Genomic DNA, 17980 nt, shown 5'->3' with positions numbered 1-17980 from the left:
AGAAAGAAGCCTTTTCTGAAAAAGTGCCACAGTCAGTCTCGTTTGTGCTATGCAAAAACACACCTGGAAGATTCTGTTGCCATGTGGAAAAAGGTTTTATGGTCAGACGAGACTAAGATTGAACTTTTTGGACTGAACTCCAAGCGCTATTTTGGCGAAAACCAAACACAGCACACCACCCAAAACACACCATACCTACTGTGAAGCATGGTGGTGGCAACATTATGTTGTGGGGATGTTTCTCTTCAACGGGGACTGGGCAATTGGTCAGGATTGAAGGGAAAATGGATGCTGCCAAGTACACCCAAATTCTTGAGGACAACCTGCGTCCCTCTGCTAGACAGCTGAAGATGGGCAGGTCATTCACCTTCCAACACGACAACGATCCTAAACATACCGCCAAAAGAACAATGCAGTGGCTTAAGGATAGAAAGGTGAATGTCCTTGAGTGGCCAAGTCAGAGCCCTGACTTAAATCCGATAGAAAATCTGTGGATGGACTTGAAGAGAGCAGTCCATCGCCGTTCACCACAGAATTTGACTGAACTTGAACAATTCTGCAAGGAAGAATGGGCAAATATTCTCCAATCTGGTGTGCAAAGCTAGTAGAGACATATCCAAACAGATTGATGGCTGTAATTGCAGCAAAAGGTGGTTCTACAAAGTATTAAATCAGGGGACTGATGACTTTTCCAACCCTGTTATTCTTGTTTTTCATTTTTTAATAAATTTTCTGAACTGTCGCCTTTTTTTTTCATTAGTTTGATGTTGTATGGCTAAATTTGTACATAAAGCTGGAAAAAGGGGTTTTGATAGGCTGTACAACAAATATAGTAACTATTTCAAAGGGGTATGATGACTTTCTATAGGCACTGTTGATAGATCAATCGATAAATAGATAGGATGAGCCTTGTGTTGTTCAGTGAGGTGGGTAAAGAGTGTAGGGTGGTTTTATTGGGGTAGTAAAACTGGTTGCCAAGAATTTTGATAGTTTCATGGCAGTTGTAGCAACAATGGAGCTCACACAATGCTGGCCTAAATCTAAATTCCACTATGTTAGCGGGTGAGAGTTTTTGGACTTACAAAAAGTGGCAGTTTAAAAAGTTTAATAGTTATCAGAAAGCTTTTATCAGGGTTGATCATTTTGAGGTGTTGGTACATTTTACAGTTTGATTGGTGTGAATAGCTTGAAAGGTGTAAGAGCAGCAGTGGTCCAGAAATTGTATTTTTTTGTTTGTTTCCATAACAATGTTAAAATTGGCACTTTAAAGTTTGTATAGTTTTAAAAGTATAACAAGTTTGAAAAAGTTTAATACAACCAGCTAGTTAGACGTCTTTGCACGTTTTAAAGTTGGATTGGTGTGAATAGCTTAAAAGTTGTAAGAAGAGTACCAGTGAGAAAACTGGCAAGTAAAATAACTAGAAAAATAATTTCCATAAGAAATTGTGGGCTTGCAAAGTCTTATTTTGGTTGTAAAAAAAGTTAAAAGATGGTTTGGACTATATACCAGTCAAAAGTTTGGACACACCTTCTCATTCAATGGTTTTTCTTGACTTTTATTATTTTCTACATTGTAGATTAATACTGAAGACATCAAAACTATGAAAGAACACATATGGAATGATGTAGTAAACAAAAAAGTATTAAACAAACCAGAATATGTTTTATATTTTAAATTCTTCAAAGTAGCCACCTTTTGCTTTGATGACAGCTTTGCACACTTCTGGCATTCTCTCAATCAGATTCATGAGGTAGTCACCTGGTGAAACTGACTCTCATGAGGACCGCCCCAAAAAAAAGGAAGACCAAGAGTTACCTCTGCTGCATAGGATAAGTTCATTAGAGTTACCAGCCTCAGGAACCGCAAATTAACAGCACCTCAGATTAGAGCCCACATTAATGCTTCACAGAGTTCAAGTAGCAAACACAAACTCAGAGGAGACTGCGTGAATCAGGCCTTCATGGTTGAATTGCTGCAAAGAAGCCACTACTGAGGAAGAACAAGAAGAAGAAGAGAATTGCTTGGGTCAAGAAACACAAGGAATGGACATTAGACCAGTGGAAATCTGTACTTTGGTCTGATGAGTCCAAATTTGAGATTTTTGGTTCCACCCGCCGTGTCTTTGTGAGATGCAGAAAAGGTGAGCCATGAATAACAAAAGCCATGAAAAACTGTGAAATAACTAGAGAATTAATCAGGGTCATTTTTCCAGAGATGACAAATGTTTCCCTCTCCACGGTTTCAAAATCTATCTATCTATATTGGAAAGTTTTTTTTTATCAAAATGAATGGGAGAAAGACTATTTAAATTGTATATGTACACAAAGCACATCTACTGCACCATCCGGCCATTTAATCGGAAGACCACATGTCAATTTTAAGTTTGTATCTTTCAGAGAACCAATTGGTAATATAGTGCACTTATCATAATTACGTTTTAATCCAGAGAAACTGGAGATATTTTCCAGGTCCTGAATAATACCCCTCAGTGATGAAGAATTTGGACTTGAAAACTAGAATCATCGGCATACATTGATACTTTTGTTGCTAACCCCTTAATTTCTAACCCCTTGATATTGTCATTGGATCTGATTTTAATAGCTAACATTTCAATGTCCATAATAAACAGGTATGGCGGCAGAGACCAACCTTGTTTTACACCTCGTCAATTCAATATTCTTAGGGAATATTATTTTACATGACTTTAACCAATTTTATGACAGATTCTCAGAAGTTTAAAAATTCCATGCAATTTAATTCTAGGTGTACTTTATTGAAGGTTTTCTCTGCTATAAAGATTCTACCCAATTTACATGCATTCTCATAGTGTTATATTGTTTCTAGTAATTGTTGAATATTATCTCCAGTATATCTTCCTTGTAAGAATCCTGTCTGATCAAACACAAAGATTACACTTGGCAGAATTTTTTATTTTTAAATGTATTTCTTGTAAAGGTATTCTGGTGTAGCATATATTTTGGCAGGAAGGTATACTGGTTTGAGAATTCTGTTATTGGCACAAGCCTATTAAAAATATCATCTTGCACGAAATAACTGGTGTCTATCCTACTCCATTCCACATTCTCGCATCAAAAGTCAATTACGCACGGTGGATCAAATAGAATTTTTCCGGTATAAGTTCATGTTTGTAGACTACATTGTAGTGTGTGTCTTTAATTTGTGTGGATTCATAAATTTACGTTGCTTTATTTGATAGCATTATTTAAAAGCAGCCCACAGATTTGGGTTAGTTGGGAGCAGATCTTCCAAGTGTGAATGGTGATCAATGCCTGCCTCTCTCAGCCCAAGAACACTTATTTATAGTTGAATGAGCATGCCTGTTGGACATCCGGAAGAACTTCCTCCTTGACTGTTGTCAATTCCTTTGCTATTGTAATGTTCTATTGTTGGGATGATATTTAAGGACAAGGACAACAAGATTTCCTTTGAGTTCCTCAGGTTAAGCCTATGTGCACCTGTGTTGTCCTTCACACACATAGCGTTAAACGTATGGTTAAACTTCCATTTGTTTACTAGAGTCATATGTTATTTTGAAACTGTTAAATTGGTTAATTTGTTGATACTCTATTCTCACTTTGAATTGCCTCTGTGTATGACATGTGCTATATAAATAAACTTGCCTTGCCTCATTCTTCCTATGTGCATTAATGTGATGTTGTGCACTAGATAAAGGTTCTGTTAAAGCAGCACAACATAATTGTGACCAGGTCAACCCATGTCTAATGTTCGCATGCATCGTTAACAACACGTTAAAGTAAAGTCATCAAGTCGTTCTTTCATTCATGGGCTTGCTTCAGCAAGTCCAACTATAGTTCTTCAACATATATGGACGAAGTCAAGTTAGTGTCATCAATGACACGTGACCGATTGTTAACATTAGCAACGACCACAAAGGATATAGAAACGTTCCGAATTTGGGGAAATGCATTCGCTTTAATACAATGCGCACCTGACATAACGAGGTGATTACTTCGGTTGTACCCATTCTTTATCTAAGCAGTCTTTTCTGAGCTTGTTAATTTCTACCTGGATGGCGTACCTTGCCGGTTTTGTGATTGCTAAAATATCATGAATAAACGTTGGGAGAGGGACTGGTCTAGTCCCCATCAAACAACTAGCAAACGGATCCCATTAGCTGTAATACAACTGCACCTCACTTCATATCTACACATAAAGGATTAAAAGTAGTTTATTATTTAATATGACATACAGTCTACTTTGAGCAACCCTCCAGCGGTATGTCCTATATGATGGAGTGAACGATGAACATTTTCGCTTTTGAGCTTGTAGCGGTCAAATTAATGGATTCCTATAAGTAGAATCATTTTCTATACCCTTCGTCCTTTGGAACCCTGGTGGTTCCTAGAGACGCATGGTTGTAACATTACATACCTGACTTTGTCCATTGTATAAGAGGAGAGTACCCTTTTCAGACCGCACCTTTGGGCTAATTGTCTCGGTTTTAGGCTGAAACGAACCGGGCTGCCCGTGAGCAGCGATCAGGTCACTTTAGAATCTTCTCCGTTCCACAGTTTTGTTTATTTTACGTTTTTGGTGATTTTCGGTGGTCGGTAACTCGTGGCAACGGGAGAAGTTATTGTGACATCATATTTTGCTGATATCACTGTAGGCAATTTAAAAATTGTAAAAGTACAACACGACAATGGGTCACATGTCATTGATGACACTAATTTGACTTCGTCCATATATGTTGAAGAACTATAGTTGGACTTGCAAGCCCATGAATGAAAGAACGGCTCACAAGACGAACTGTCAATCAAAAATGCATCATGCGAGCGTGCATTTCAATGACAGGCGGAGGCAAGGGAATAATAATGATTACAAACATTTAGTGATGACTTTTCTTACAAAAAACACACACACTGATTTTTAGGGATGTTTGGAAATTGAAATTAGAACGATTACATGACCCCTTTAAGGCAAACACTGAAAGTGAGAGAGAAATCCCTCAGCAAAAAATGTAATGTCATGAAGAAGTGCACATGTTGCACAGTCATACTGATCAGACATACACCGTTTGTTGAAATTTGACAACACACACACACACACACACACACACATACATGCAAACACACGCAAAGCCACACACACACACACACAAATTATGCAGATCAAACAGCTGTGATGAAATACTACAGTACCACATACAAATAACAAGCAGCAGAGAGACAACAACAGTGCATCTGGAACAATGTGATTTTAATGCAATTAGCATAGCCTTAGTAGCTTAGCTCAGTGTGTGTGGAGTACTCAGAGGGCCTCAATCTGTCCTTGTGTTTTGTTATTTGTGTCATGAAATCCCAAGTCAGGCATAGGCACTGGGAGAGCAATAACTGCTTTTCACAGCTCCAGATCAGTGGAGCTCTGACGTGTGAGATGACTGAAGCAGAGGGCTAGGGAGGAGGGGGAATTTTAAAGGTCTGTCTGAAAACCAGACAGGGACGAATTACATCTCAGACTAAAAAGAGGAATGTCTCTCTAAATAAGATATATAAACGTAAGTCTAGATCTGGCTTTGGAAAAAAATGTCATGGCAAGAACAAGCGTTCTCTGGTACTTGCTTAGATTGCCTTTCATCTGCCCTCAATTCGTGAGAACTCCCTTATTAGCCATATACAGTGTGTGTGTGTGTGTATATATATATATATATATATATATATATATATATATATATATATATATATATATACACATATATACACACACACACACACACACAACACATTGACCTCTAATCAGAAATGGTTTACATACTCATCATTGTACATCGTGGCAACTGGTGAAATTCTGCAATGATTTCCATTTTGATGCTGATTGAAGGGAGCCAGAGTCATCAAACATTGATGATGTTGTTCAGAGTTATTTTCTGCTCCTGAGGCCTGGATAGAAAGTAATTACACTGGCCCTCATGAGAAGCTAAACACCTCACAGTCCTCTAGGAGCAGACAAATTAAAAATGTCTCCAAGGAGATTTCAGTTTGTTGAAATCAAATTAAAAAAAACATCCATTCTAAAAAGGTCCCCAATAAGAATGTAAAGATTGCAGTGCATAAAGGTTGCATACAGAATGACCTTTTCTTTCAATCAAAAGATTACTAAATGATTTTGATTACTATGGGCAACATTAAGGCTAAGAAGTGGGTGCATAACTTGCTTTTTCCTGTACATGGATGTCGATGGGAGATTCACACACAAAATCTTGTTACATACACAAACACATCTCAAGATGGGAATCATTCCTTTATGACCAATTGATAATGCTTTGATGTTGTTGATAATGTACCTGCAGTACTATGCATAACACAGATATCCCTCTCTTTAATTAATTATTGCTTCCCCATCTCTTTATAAGCTCTGAGATGCAGTGTCTGTATCTCTGAGATGGGAATTTGTGTCGGCAGTAACAGTTGAAATTACCATTGTGCTGTAGCGCTGTCTCATCTGCGCCTAGGTGGGTGGAGTAGTGGTAATAGAGGCGTGTTCATGACAATGAGCAGGTCAAGTGCCATGAAGTGCGCAAAGCTCCTGTGTTTGCACTAAGAATTGTTATTATGCCTTTAAAATAGAGCCCTAAATGATACTTATACGCTTCTGTAATAGCCTCCACTGTCCAGTGGGAAAGGCACTGCTTGGCAAGTGCCCTACCCCCTGCGGGGATGGCGAAACACACAAACAGTTCATCCCCTGAACGCCTCAGTTCTGTTCATATAGATGTGTAGTGTGCGCAAGGTGCAGCCTATCCTCTGGGGAAGAAAACAGTGGGGGATGGAAAGGAACTAGTAGCATGACTACTGTAAGTCAGAAATTATTTTGGGAGCGAACACAGCGTTAGAAAGTATCGTAACTCTTGAGTCGCAAACTAAGTGCAAGAAGGATGAACCGAGAGGGCATGGGAGTCACTAACGGACGTGGTCAAGGCTAGCAACAACACTGTCTTACAAGATCAAATCTTAATGTCTTCATAAACCGACGCACAAGGGGGTGTGACCCTATAGTCGTCTCAACCTGACCAACATGGCATGCGGAAACGGTTTAAAAAAGTTTAAATTGGTTCAGGGACAAATTTAAATTGGACATCTCACAGGCCAAACCCATAGATCCATCAACTAATGGGTGGAATATTTGAATACCATTGGAACAGTTAAGCTAGTTAGCTAGGTTCTGTCGGAACACTGCAGAAAGGCTTGCAAATAAGTGAGTGAAGAGTGAAAAGAATGAAACAGGCATGACTTTTACATGATTCAACCATTACATTTAAGACAGTCCATTGACTTCCATTGGTTTTTGGTAAAAAATACTAAACAGTGACAGTGCCAAAATGTGAATTGAAGTCTGTCCATAGCCTAAGGATTACAATTATGTGATTTTGTAATTTGTGTGAACTATCACTTTAACTTCAGTGTTGATGGAGAACATGGACGGGAGTAGGGATGGTGGTGTCGCTGGCAGATGCAGGACACGCAGGACAAGGTACAACAGTAGGGGGTCCCTGCCATGCTGGATTCCACCATGGGCCTGGAGCCCCACAGAGGGATCCACAGACTAATCAACATCTACAGTACAGTATGCCATGTCAATGCTTCTAGTCTTTAAAACCTGCCACTGTATTGCCTTTTATTATTTGAATGTCTTAGATTGGGAACATTCCTTTTACCATTGACATGATAGCAGAGATTCAATATGTAAAACATGATCTTTGAAATGTCATCTGAGCAACGTTAGAGTCTGATGTCAATTGCATTGCTTTTATCTGTGACATTTATTAGTAAATTATTGAAGCACCTTTTGGAGATCTTTTAGAGGTCCCTGTTGGACAGACAATAAGCTGCTGTTATCGTAACAAGGTGGTATTTGCAATGTACAAGACATGAGAATGTACTTGATAAACATAACACATCTCCAATGTAGGGTTGAGATCAATTTGTAAAGCTGCCATTGTTATGGGAATCCAGGGCGGAATACGTCAAATGATGATTCCTTTCCCAGCGTATACAGTATATTCTACAGTATGTCCAGATTGTGGCCCTTTTCAGTGAGATTAAATGTTTTGGGCCATGTGTTTTGTATACTGTACCAAACCATGAATATGTGTATTTTTAATTTCATATGTGTAATGTTATGCACTTCATCTTGACCAATAAGACACCTTTGATTGAATAGTGTTTATCAGTGAGCACCACCATGGGAGTTGAGATGTGCCACTTATTGGTACTGTAAGTGGCAGCCCTGTGTACTGTAGCTGTTTGGATGTTCTGTTCTGACCAGTTGGCAACAAGACCTCAGCTGAACCAGTGTGTTTTGGACCTCTTTGATCTACCAACCTCCCCAGTAGGTCAGATAGGCAGGCAGTGAGGCAGAAAGGCCCTTTGAAGATCTCAATCATCTGTTACTGATAAGGTTATTATGTTGTTGCTCTTTCCCTTCAAGCCTGTAATCAAACGTGACAGAGCACACCCTACTGATGGAGGCAGGCAGGTCTACATGGGATGGGGCATTGGGATTTGACAGTAAGGATGGATATACTGCGGATATACTGATATACTGCATGTCGTAAATGACATGGTATGTTGACTAGCTCTCAGAAAATGATAAGCATTAGGGCAAGACTCATATCAATTGGTTTATTATTACTGTGCACACCTCTTGAAATATAAATTCAGTCAAACTTTAAGCACCTTTATTGGTACTGGCTGGTCCTGCAGCCATCAGTGGACAGCCTTGAATTCAAATGAAGATTCTCCAGACCTCAGATCACTGAATGCGTGGTCGCCCCTGGCAACTGATGCATTAATTGGACCACAACAAAGGCACCCAGCCCGGGAAGAGGTACAGTGATGTAATGCAGTGATGCAACAAGCTCTGCACACACAATCCTTAACGAAAGTCTGAAAAGTACCTGTCACAATTAGCCTGACAAGAATGACATGCAAGATAGGTCGAGGGACGGAATCGAACCAGGAACCTTGCGATTACGTGGTAACCGTATTAGTGTGCTACGCCACTAAGCGCCCCTGAGGAACAGCTTCTGATGTGGTCGATATCTCACTTTACCTGGTTTGACTGTAATATGAAAGGTGTATGTTTAATACATGTGACATTCCCTCTCTCTGTGTGGGATGCTTTCGCAGGGATGAAGTGGTCTTTAATGCCAGCATATGAAAGATGCCTTTGAGGCACAAAGCATTTGAGTTTTGAGGCACTGTCATCACATAAACGCCTAAAAACCTGAGACTGACATATAGTGGTAACTGTAGACACCCACTTTTCCCCTTATTCCACCAACTCTATCACATGAAATTTAAATTCAATTTCAACAATAGTTTAGTCATGCACACCTAGAAAGCTAATGGATTGCAATAGAATCACTTTATTTTATTTTTTTTATAACTAAAAACATTCCTTTATGTTTGCTTCTCCCAGCTTCCCTATTGTGTTTCATTCTTCCTCAGTTTTTTTATTCTGTTTCATGGTGATTACACAACTGGTCTACACCGCTTCTTATTTCCCAAGTGGAAACACTAGACACACAGAAACAAGGACAAACACAATTAGAGAAATCTTAACTCAATACTGTGTGTCTTTGTCAATGCACTCGGCCCCATAATCTACCTCTAATGGTATATCACCCCATAGCTTGTGCCCTGGAGTAAAGGAACACAGATAAGGAATGGTCCCATCCCCATTAAAGACCAATAATGATGGTCAGCATTGTTAATATTGGACAAAACAGTTTTTTAACAGTTTGTCCATGGTTGCAAACCAACATTTTTTCCTATCAATCTGTTGAATTAGAACAAAGCAATGTTGCTGGCTCTTCAAGATGCTCCAATGAAACAAGACAGCAGTATCAAACATGGAGAAGACAAAAGAGAAAGTGCAGCCATTGTCTCTCTAATCTTCTCCATCAAGATCCCACAATCCAATGGATTAGGCCTTGAACCCATGGGCCCGGACTGACATTGCTCTAATCACCTTTGCTTTATCAAATCTTTCACGCCTGCATACTCTGTCATTTTTCACTTCTCTCTCACTTATACTAACAATATACATAATCCCATCTAAATTCTTATTTTCCTGGAGAAGTAGGTGTATGCAGCAAACACCACTGCCAGCCTAGAGAGGCCAAGCACACAGGACTCTAGGAAATGCCAGAGCTGGCAAACCTGCAGCTGAAGGTCACCAATCCATCATCCCCTCTTTAAATAACCAAAATGGAAATCAAAGAACAATAAAACAGGGAATCAATAGTGGCTACAGCCTAGGGATCAGACTCAAAGCTTTCACAGGGATTACCAGCCAAACTCATTGGCTTTTAAATGGCAAGCCAGAACACCTCTGTCAGTGCTGAAACTATCAGCTGCTCTTTTTTAAAAATATATATATCAGCTGTTCTTGCATAATTTGTTTTATCCTTCTCCCTATTTCTAGTAGCACTGACCTTTGCAGCAATATTTATTGAGTCACACCTTTAATGGAAAGGAGTGAGGTATTTGTATGGGCTAGATGTGTTTTAAATCAAGGGTTACATAATCATTGTTGGTAATTTAGGGTGTGTTCATGAAAATGAATGAGTCACATACAGTATTTCTGCCCCTCCCCATGCTCTGGGTTAAATGATCTCAAAAGAGGGAAACAAAACATACACATTCATAATATCAATGAAAAAAACACCAGAAAGAGCACTGATAAATAAATGTTCTGATATATTTGAAATATATTAAGCCTTGAAACATCAGATTAACTTATTGTTATATGCATTATCCAAAAAAAACCTTGCAGGACTTCTGCCTTCCATATGTGATTTTTTACAAAGGACAGTATTTACAGTAACATTTACCCATAACACACATTAATTGACTTAATTCACCACAACCTTTCCCCATTGCATACCATTGCTATGAATAATGGCAAATCAATAGGCAGTAATGATCATAAATAGTTCACATTAGCCACAATATAATATTAACATGGTTGAATGAGTCACCTAAATGGATATTTTAAAACATATTAAAAGTCCCACAACAGAAAAATAATGGACTACTTTCCCCACCACAGAGAACCACAGAGGTCATTCCTGTTCTTTCTAAATATCCATTCCTCAGCTTGTGTTGGAGAAATATAATTCAATTTAAACTTAAGCTTTTTCATGTTTTTATGGTCATGTTAAAAATTCAGTGGTGAATATGAATTGTATATATCTCTGCCTCCTTGTCCTTTCCCCTCCTGGGGTATCATATGATTATACAAAAAACTCCATCAAAAGTGTCTAGGCTCTCTACATTCAAGTGAGAATGCAGCATTCAGTTTGCATTCAGTTTGATTACTGAAAACATGACTACTTAATTGTAGTCATTGTTGTGCATTGTCACTTCACTGAACAACATGCTGTTGAATAGCAATGAGCCCTTGATGAATCATGCTTGTTCGAAACACTTACTGGAATTGAAAAGCAATTGCCTGATTTTATCCAAGGACACCACGGTCCAAATCATAGCTACTAACCTGCATTGCTTCTGCAGGACTGAAAATAATTACGTAAGGGAAGAAAATTTCAAGTTCAACTGACTCTTCAGTGAATAGCTGAGGAGAGAAAGATTACAGTTACAGTTCAAGCTTGGCTAGCCACTGTGATAACAATGGATACTGTTTACAATATTCAGTGCTACACTGAAAATGTATAATTGCATGTTTTCTACTTTTGTCATATTCCTCTTAACAAGTCTCAAAAGTTCAGAAAAAGTACTTACATGTTTTAGGTGCAAATGAACCTAGATGCAAGATATGACAGGCCAAACATGCACTATACTGAGAAATGGGTGAAAGAGAGACATCTCAAAGCTTTCTATTCAGCCTGTCCTCATCAGTCATACATAAAGTAATATCAGAATTTTTTTTTAGCAGGCAACAACAACTGGCATGGAAATACAAAAGGAAGATTGCTTTGGTAGGTGGTAGGTTGGGGTTGGCAAGCGGGCGTATAACCAAAACATGCAACTCAAGGGTTTGAATTGGCTTTGGGACAATTTTTACAAAAGTGCTTTTAGTGGTTTCGCTTGCTAATTCTTGTTTGCTAATACCTTCCCCAGACAACTTACCTTTACCCTAACAATTCCAAAGCTGTTCCCAACCCTAACCACTCAAAGTTAATGCCCAACCCTAACCCTTACACAAAACCCTACACTAACCCTAACCTTAACCACTCAAAGTTAATGCCCAACCCTAACCCTTACACTAAACCCTACACTAACCCTAACCTTAACCACTCAAAGTTAATGACCAACCCTAACCCTTACACTAAACCCTACACTAACCCTAACCTTAACCACTCAAAGTTAATGACCAACCCTAACCCTTACACTAAACCCTACACTAACCCTAACCGGAACCACTAAAAAGTAATGCCTAATACTGCCTAACCGCCACGCAAGTCGTTGCTACAAGGTGCTTTTTAGAAAACTTTAATGAAGCTGTTACGTCTTCACATGGATATCACACGTAAACATCTGTATGTTTTCTGGGTACATTACTATACGTAAATATCTTCACATATACTGACTGTACACACATAAACATCTTTACGTTTTCTAGGTACATTACTTTCTGTACGCTATCATACAAATGACTGATGAGATCATGTTGTTCTCTTAGCTGGTTTAACAAAAATTGAGTTAACAAATAGTAGTCAGAGTTGTTTTAATGGACATTTCAATTACAGATTTTAGGAGAATATTTCAGGGGGAAAAGCAGAATATCTCAGAGTATAGCTTAGTTACAGATAGTTCTTAGGCCAATGGTCGATGAGGACTCTAATGGGCCATCAGAGATTCTCTCCACAGCTCAAAGGACCATATGGATGAGAGCAACTGTTAGCCATGAGTGCTGTGTGATAGAGGAGTAACTACTCACACACTACTACACTACTACTTCACATAAGTGTATTGCTGAGTGTGTGATGAATTTGAGGAGGGTCAAATAGCTGAATGTGGCATGGGGACATTTCATGGGACTAGGCTATAGGGGCAGTGTTTGGGCACCGATCAAGCCTGCACCAAGCATCTCTCAGGCATGGAAGAAACAGAGGAAAAAACAAAGGCAATGCCTAGCCATAAGCTTTGTAGAGACAAAGCGGCACCTTTGTACAACATGCTACAATGACCTTGTACATTAGTCTGCACATTACTAATCTGTTATGAAAGACAATAGCTTCTGTCATCAAGCAGAATTAAAAAGGACTTGACAATGGTGATTGATATATAAACTACAAGTGTTATTAGAAGCACCATCCATCATTAGCACAGAATTTCCACAGAGAATTACTGATTCCTTTGCACGAATGTTATATTGATTAAAGCATCGTTGTTATGCAAATGTAAACCAACAAGGTGTGATAGGAATTGGTGTTTGGTTTTGATAGACCCTCAGTAATGTGTAAAGGAGTCTCTTTATCATACAGTCCATATTCATTAGACACAAGACAAAACTAAGTAATTTGAAGCACTGTTAAACATCTCTATCATATCTTCCTTTTACCCATTTGTCTTTTGTGTAAGATATAAATGGCTTAACTACACCATTCTCCAATTTAGGGAAAATTCACTTTAACACAATCAGATTGCCTAAATGTGCAGCTCTGGATGATTTTTAATGGGTCTAGTCAGTGGACAGTTTACAGCGTAGAACTTGCCCAGAACCTTGCCAGATGTAGAACCACCAGTAATATACTTGAAACATTTTCTTTGGCTGTCCCTATAGAAGAGTCCTTTGAAGAACCTTTTTTGGTTCTATGTAGAACCTTTTTTGGTTCTATGTAGAACCGTTTTTTCTTTTAAGAGTGTACCATATGTCACACTATGATATTGCCCTCCCCCCTTCTGGTTGAAACTTTTCATGTATTGTGGGGGGACATGCAGCGTTCGGCCTGTAGAGGGAGCTACAGGACCATGGCCAGGGTGACGGGGCGAGGCTTTGTTGCGCACCTGGTGCGAATGAAGCCTCGTTTAACGAAATGGTAAGATGTGTGTGCCTCTGCTTTCAGTAGGTGGGCTGGGAACGGCGGAGCAGAGAGAATTACAGCTGAAAAGCTAGCGAGAAGAGACAGAGACTGAAAAGTCCTCAGCGAACTAAAAATAAACAAACAATTCCCTCATACCGACACTGTGTCTGCCTCTGTGTGTCACGGACCTCGCTACATTGGCGCCCAACGTGGGGCCAGAGGCATGGAGACGCTAACTACGAGGATGACGCTGATCCTGGAACAGCAGGCCATCCTGCAGCAGAACCAGCAGGCCGCGGTGGGAGAGATGACAGCGGCAAGGGCGGAGGACCGTGCCCTCCTCCGGGACCTCGCCGGGGCCATCAAGGCGGGGCCGGCGACCGGGTCCGCAAAAGGTCCCCCCAAGATCCACCTCCAGAAAATGGGGAACCTGGACGACCCGGAGGCGTTCCTAGCGGTGTTTGAGGGGACGGCCAGGATCTCGGGGTGGCCGGACGGCGAGTGGGTGTACCATCTGCTGCCCCTCCTGTCAGGGGAGGCGCAGCTTGCTGCCCACAGCCTACCAGCGGCCGCCCAACGGGACTACCCGTCCCTGGCCCGGGCAATTCGAGACCGCCTGGGCCTCACACCGGAGGAACACTGTCACCGGTTCCAGGCCCTGCCGATGGAGGAGGGGAGCCGGCCCTTCGCCTACGCCCAGCGGCTGCGGGACAGCGCGTGGCGGTGGCTGGACCCGAGAAACAGCTCGGCGGAGGAGGTCGGGTAGCGGGTGGTGTTAGAACAATTCCTCACGGGGCTCCCGGCCGCCTGGGTCCAGTACCACCGACCCCAGGATCTCGCGGCCGCCGTAGGCTTGGCAGAGGACCATCTCTCACTCCCACCACGGGAGCTACGACGACCAACCCCGGCCCCGCGCCAGGAGGCGGGGGGGCGGTGCCCGGGAGGAGCCGAGGGACCGGAAGGAGAGAGGCCAGCGCCCGCCCCGAGGACGAGATGGCAGGGGCGCGCACATCCAGAGCCAGCCCTGGCCCCACAGGCAGCACCCCGAGCGACAGGGGGGGTGTGTTGGCGATGCGGACGGCCGGGCCATGTTCAGGCCGAGTGCCCGGTGATGGAGGTGGGGCAGGTCGTCCGCATCGGCGACATACCGGGCCCTCCCCCCGTACCAGGAGCGGCGTATCGTGTTCCGGTAAGGATACCGCATGATATGCACCAGGCATTCTTGGATTCGGGCTGCATGCAGTCCATGATCCAGGAGCGCCTGGTTCGACCGGGGGCATTGTTAAAGGCGTCGAGGGTGTTGGTGAAGTGTGTGCATGGGGACATCCACGAATACCCTGTGGTCGCTATCGAAATTCATTATGAGGGAAAAAAACATAGTGTACAGGCGGCGGTTAGCCCGCGCCTCACGCATCCCCTGATTCTAGGTGTAGATTGGGAGGGGTTTCCTCAAGCGGTAAAGCGGGCTACCGGGGTGCGTGCACGACAGAGAGGGAGGTGTGAGGCGTGTAATGTGCTCTGTGCTGAGGCGGCGCCTCGCGACACTGTCTCAACCCGAGATTTCCCCGCCGAACTATCCGCTGCTAGGCGACTTCCCCCTCGAGCAGTCTCGTGACGAGACCCTACGATCGGCCTATGACCAAGTGATAGCAATTGATGGTACTTTGGTACGGCCAGACACAGTGCGCGGCCACCCCTATTTTGCGATTATCAGTGACAGGTTATACAGAGTAAGTCGTGACTCACATAGTCAGGAGGAAGTAACCCAGTTGTTGGTTCCCCGTAGCCGCCGGGAAATGGTCTTCCAGGCGGCTCATTTCAACCCCATGGCGGGCCATTTAGGTTATGATAAGACACTAAACTGTATAATGGCTCGATTTTATTGGCCGGGAATTCGGGCAGAGGTGCGTAGGTGGTGCGCTTCTTGTCGCGAATGCCAGTTGGTAAATCCCCCAGCCATTCCACGGGCCCCCTTGCAGCCCTTACCATTGGTCGAGAACCCATTCGACCGCATTGCCATTTGATCGGTGTACATAGGGATATCAATTTGTGTTGGTCTTGATAGATTACGCAACCCGATACCCCGAGGCAATACCGCTGCACAATATTTCTGCCAGGAGTGTAGCGCAGGCATTGTTTCAAGTAATCTCCCGCGTGGGAATCCCGAAAGAGATTCTCGCCGACCAGGGCACTAATTTTATGTCACGCACCCTCAGGGAACTATATGGGTTGTTGAACATCAAGGCGGTTCGAACCAGTGTTTACCACCCAGCCACTGATGGCCTTTGTGAGCGGTTCAATCGGACCTTGAAATCAATGATCCGGAAGTTCGTACACGAGGATAGTCGGAATTGGCATAAATGGCTAGATCCCCTGCTGTTTGTTCCCCAAGCTTCCACCGGGTTTTCCCCGTTTGAATTACTCTACGGGCGTAAGCCCCGGGGTGTCCTAGACCTTCTTAAAGAAAATTGGGAGGAAGGGTCTAGCGACAGTAAAAGTGAGATTCAATACGTCCTGGACTTGCGCACAAAGCTCCACACCCTTGGGGTTATCTCACGCGAGCATTTGCTGCAAGCCCAGGAGCGTCAAAAGCGCCTATACGACAGGGGAACTAACCTGCGAGAATTTACACCGGGAGACAAGGTGCTCGTACTGTTACCCACCTCCAGCACGAAATTACTCGCGAAGTGGCAAGGGCCGTTTGTGGTCACACGTCGCATGGGGGACGTGGATTATGAGGTAGTACGCTCGGACCGGGGGGATAGCTTGCAGGTGTATCACGTAAATCTCCTAAAAAAATGGAACGACGTGGTCACTGTTGCTCTGGCTACAATAATTCCAGAGAGAGATGAGTTCGGACCAGAAGTCCCAAAATCAAAAGTTAGCACTCCGGTCGGTATTGATAACCATCTCTCTGCTAGCCAGGCGACGGACGTTGCAGATTTGCAAGCTAAGTTCGCCGACGTGTTCTCTCCCCTGCCCGGTCGGACTACGCTTATCGACCACCATATAGAAACGCAGCCGGGTTTAACGGTGCGCACGCGTCCCTATAGGTATACCGGTACACAAACGAGACATTGTGTGCAGGGAATTGAAAGCCATGCTGGAGCTGGGTGTGGTCGAGGAGTCCCGCAGTGACTGGTGTAACCCCATCGTGCTTGTCAACAAGCCGGATGGGGCTATACGGTTCTGTGTGGATTATAGACGGGTTAATGCGGTCTCCAAATTCGATGCCTACCCGATGCCCCGGGTTGACGAGCTCTTGGACCGGCTTGGCACGGCCAAATATTTCACGACATTGGATTGCACGAAGGGATACTGGCAGATTCCACTCTCGCCGCATTCGCCGCATTCTACTGCATTCTCCACTCCGCTCGGGCTATACCAGTTCACGGTGCTCCCTTTCGGGTTGTTCGGAGCCCCAGCCACTTTTCAGCGCCTCATGGACCGCATTCTGTGGCCGCACTCTGCCTATGCTGCGGCCTATCTGGATGACATTGTCATTCACAGTGACACCTGGGCGCAGCATGTGCAGAGTGTGGCTGCTGTTCTGCGGTCCCTGAGGCAGGCGGGGCTGACGGCCAACCCGAAGAAGTGCGTGATCGGGCGGAGGGAGATCCGGTATCTGGGGTACCATTTGGGTCGAGGGGAGGTGCGGCCGCAGTCTTTTCAATCTCATCGCCGCCTCTCCGCGGCCCAAGACGAAAAAGGAGGTGAGGGCCTTCCTGGGGCTGGCTGGCTATTACCGGCAGTTCGTGCCGGGATTTTCAGAGCTGGCCAGTCCCTTGACGGACCTCACCCGGAAGGGTGCCCCGGATCCGGTCCAATGGTCGGGCCAGTGCCAGGGGTCGTTCGAGGCCCTTAAGGGCGCTCTTTGTGGAGAAACGGTCCTGTATGCGCCTGATTTTAACCTCCCTTTCTCCCTACAGACGGCCGCGTCGGAT

The sequence above is a fragment of the Argentina silus genome (genome assembly GCF_951799395.1).
Source record: "Argentina silus genome assembly, chromosome: X".
NCBI lineage: Eukaryota > Metazoa > Chordata > Actinopteri > Argentiniformes > Argentinidae > Argentina > Argentina silus.
This window is presented reverse-complemented; position numbering follows the sequence as displayed.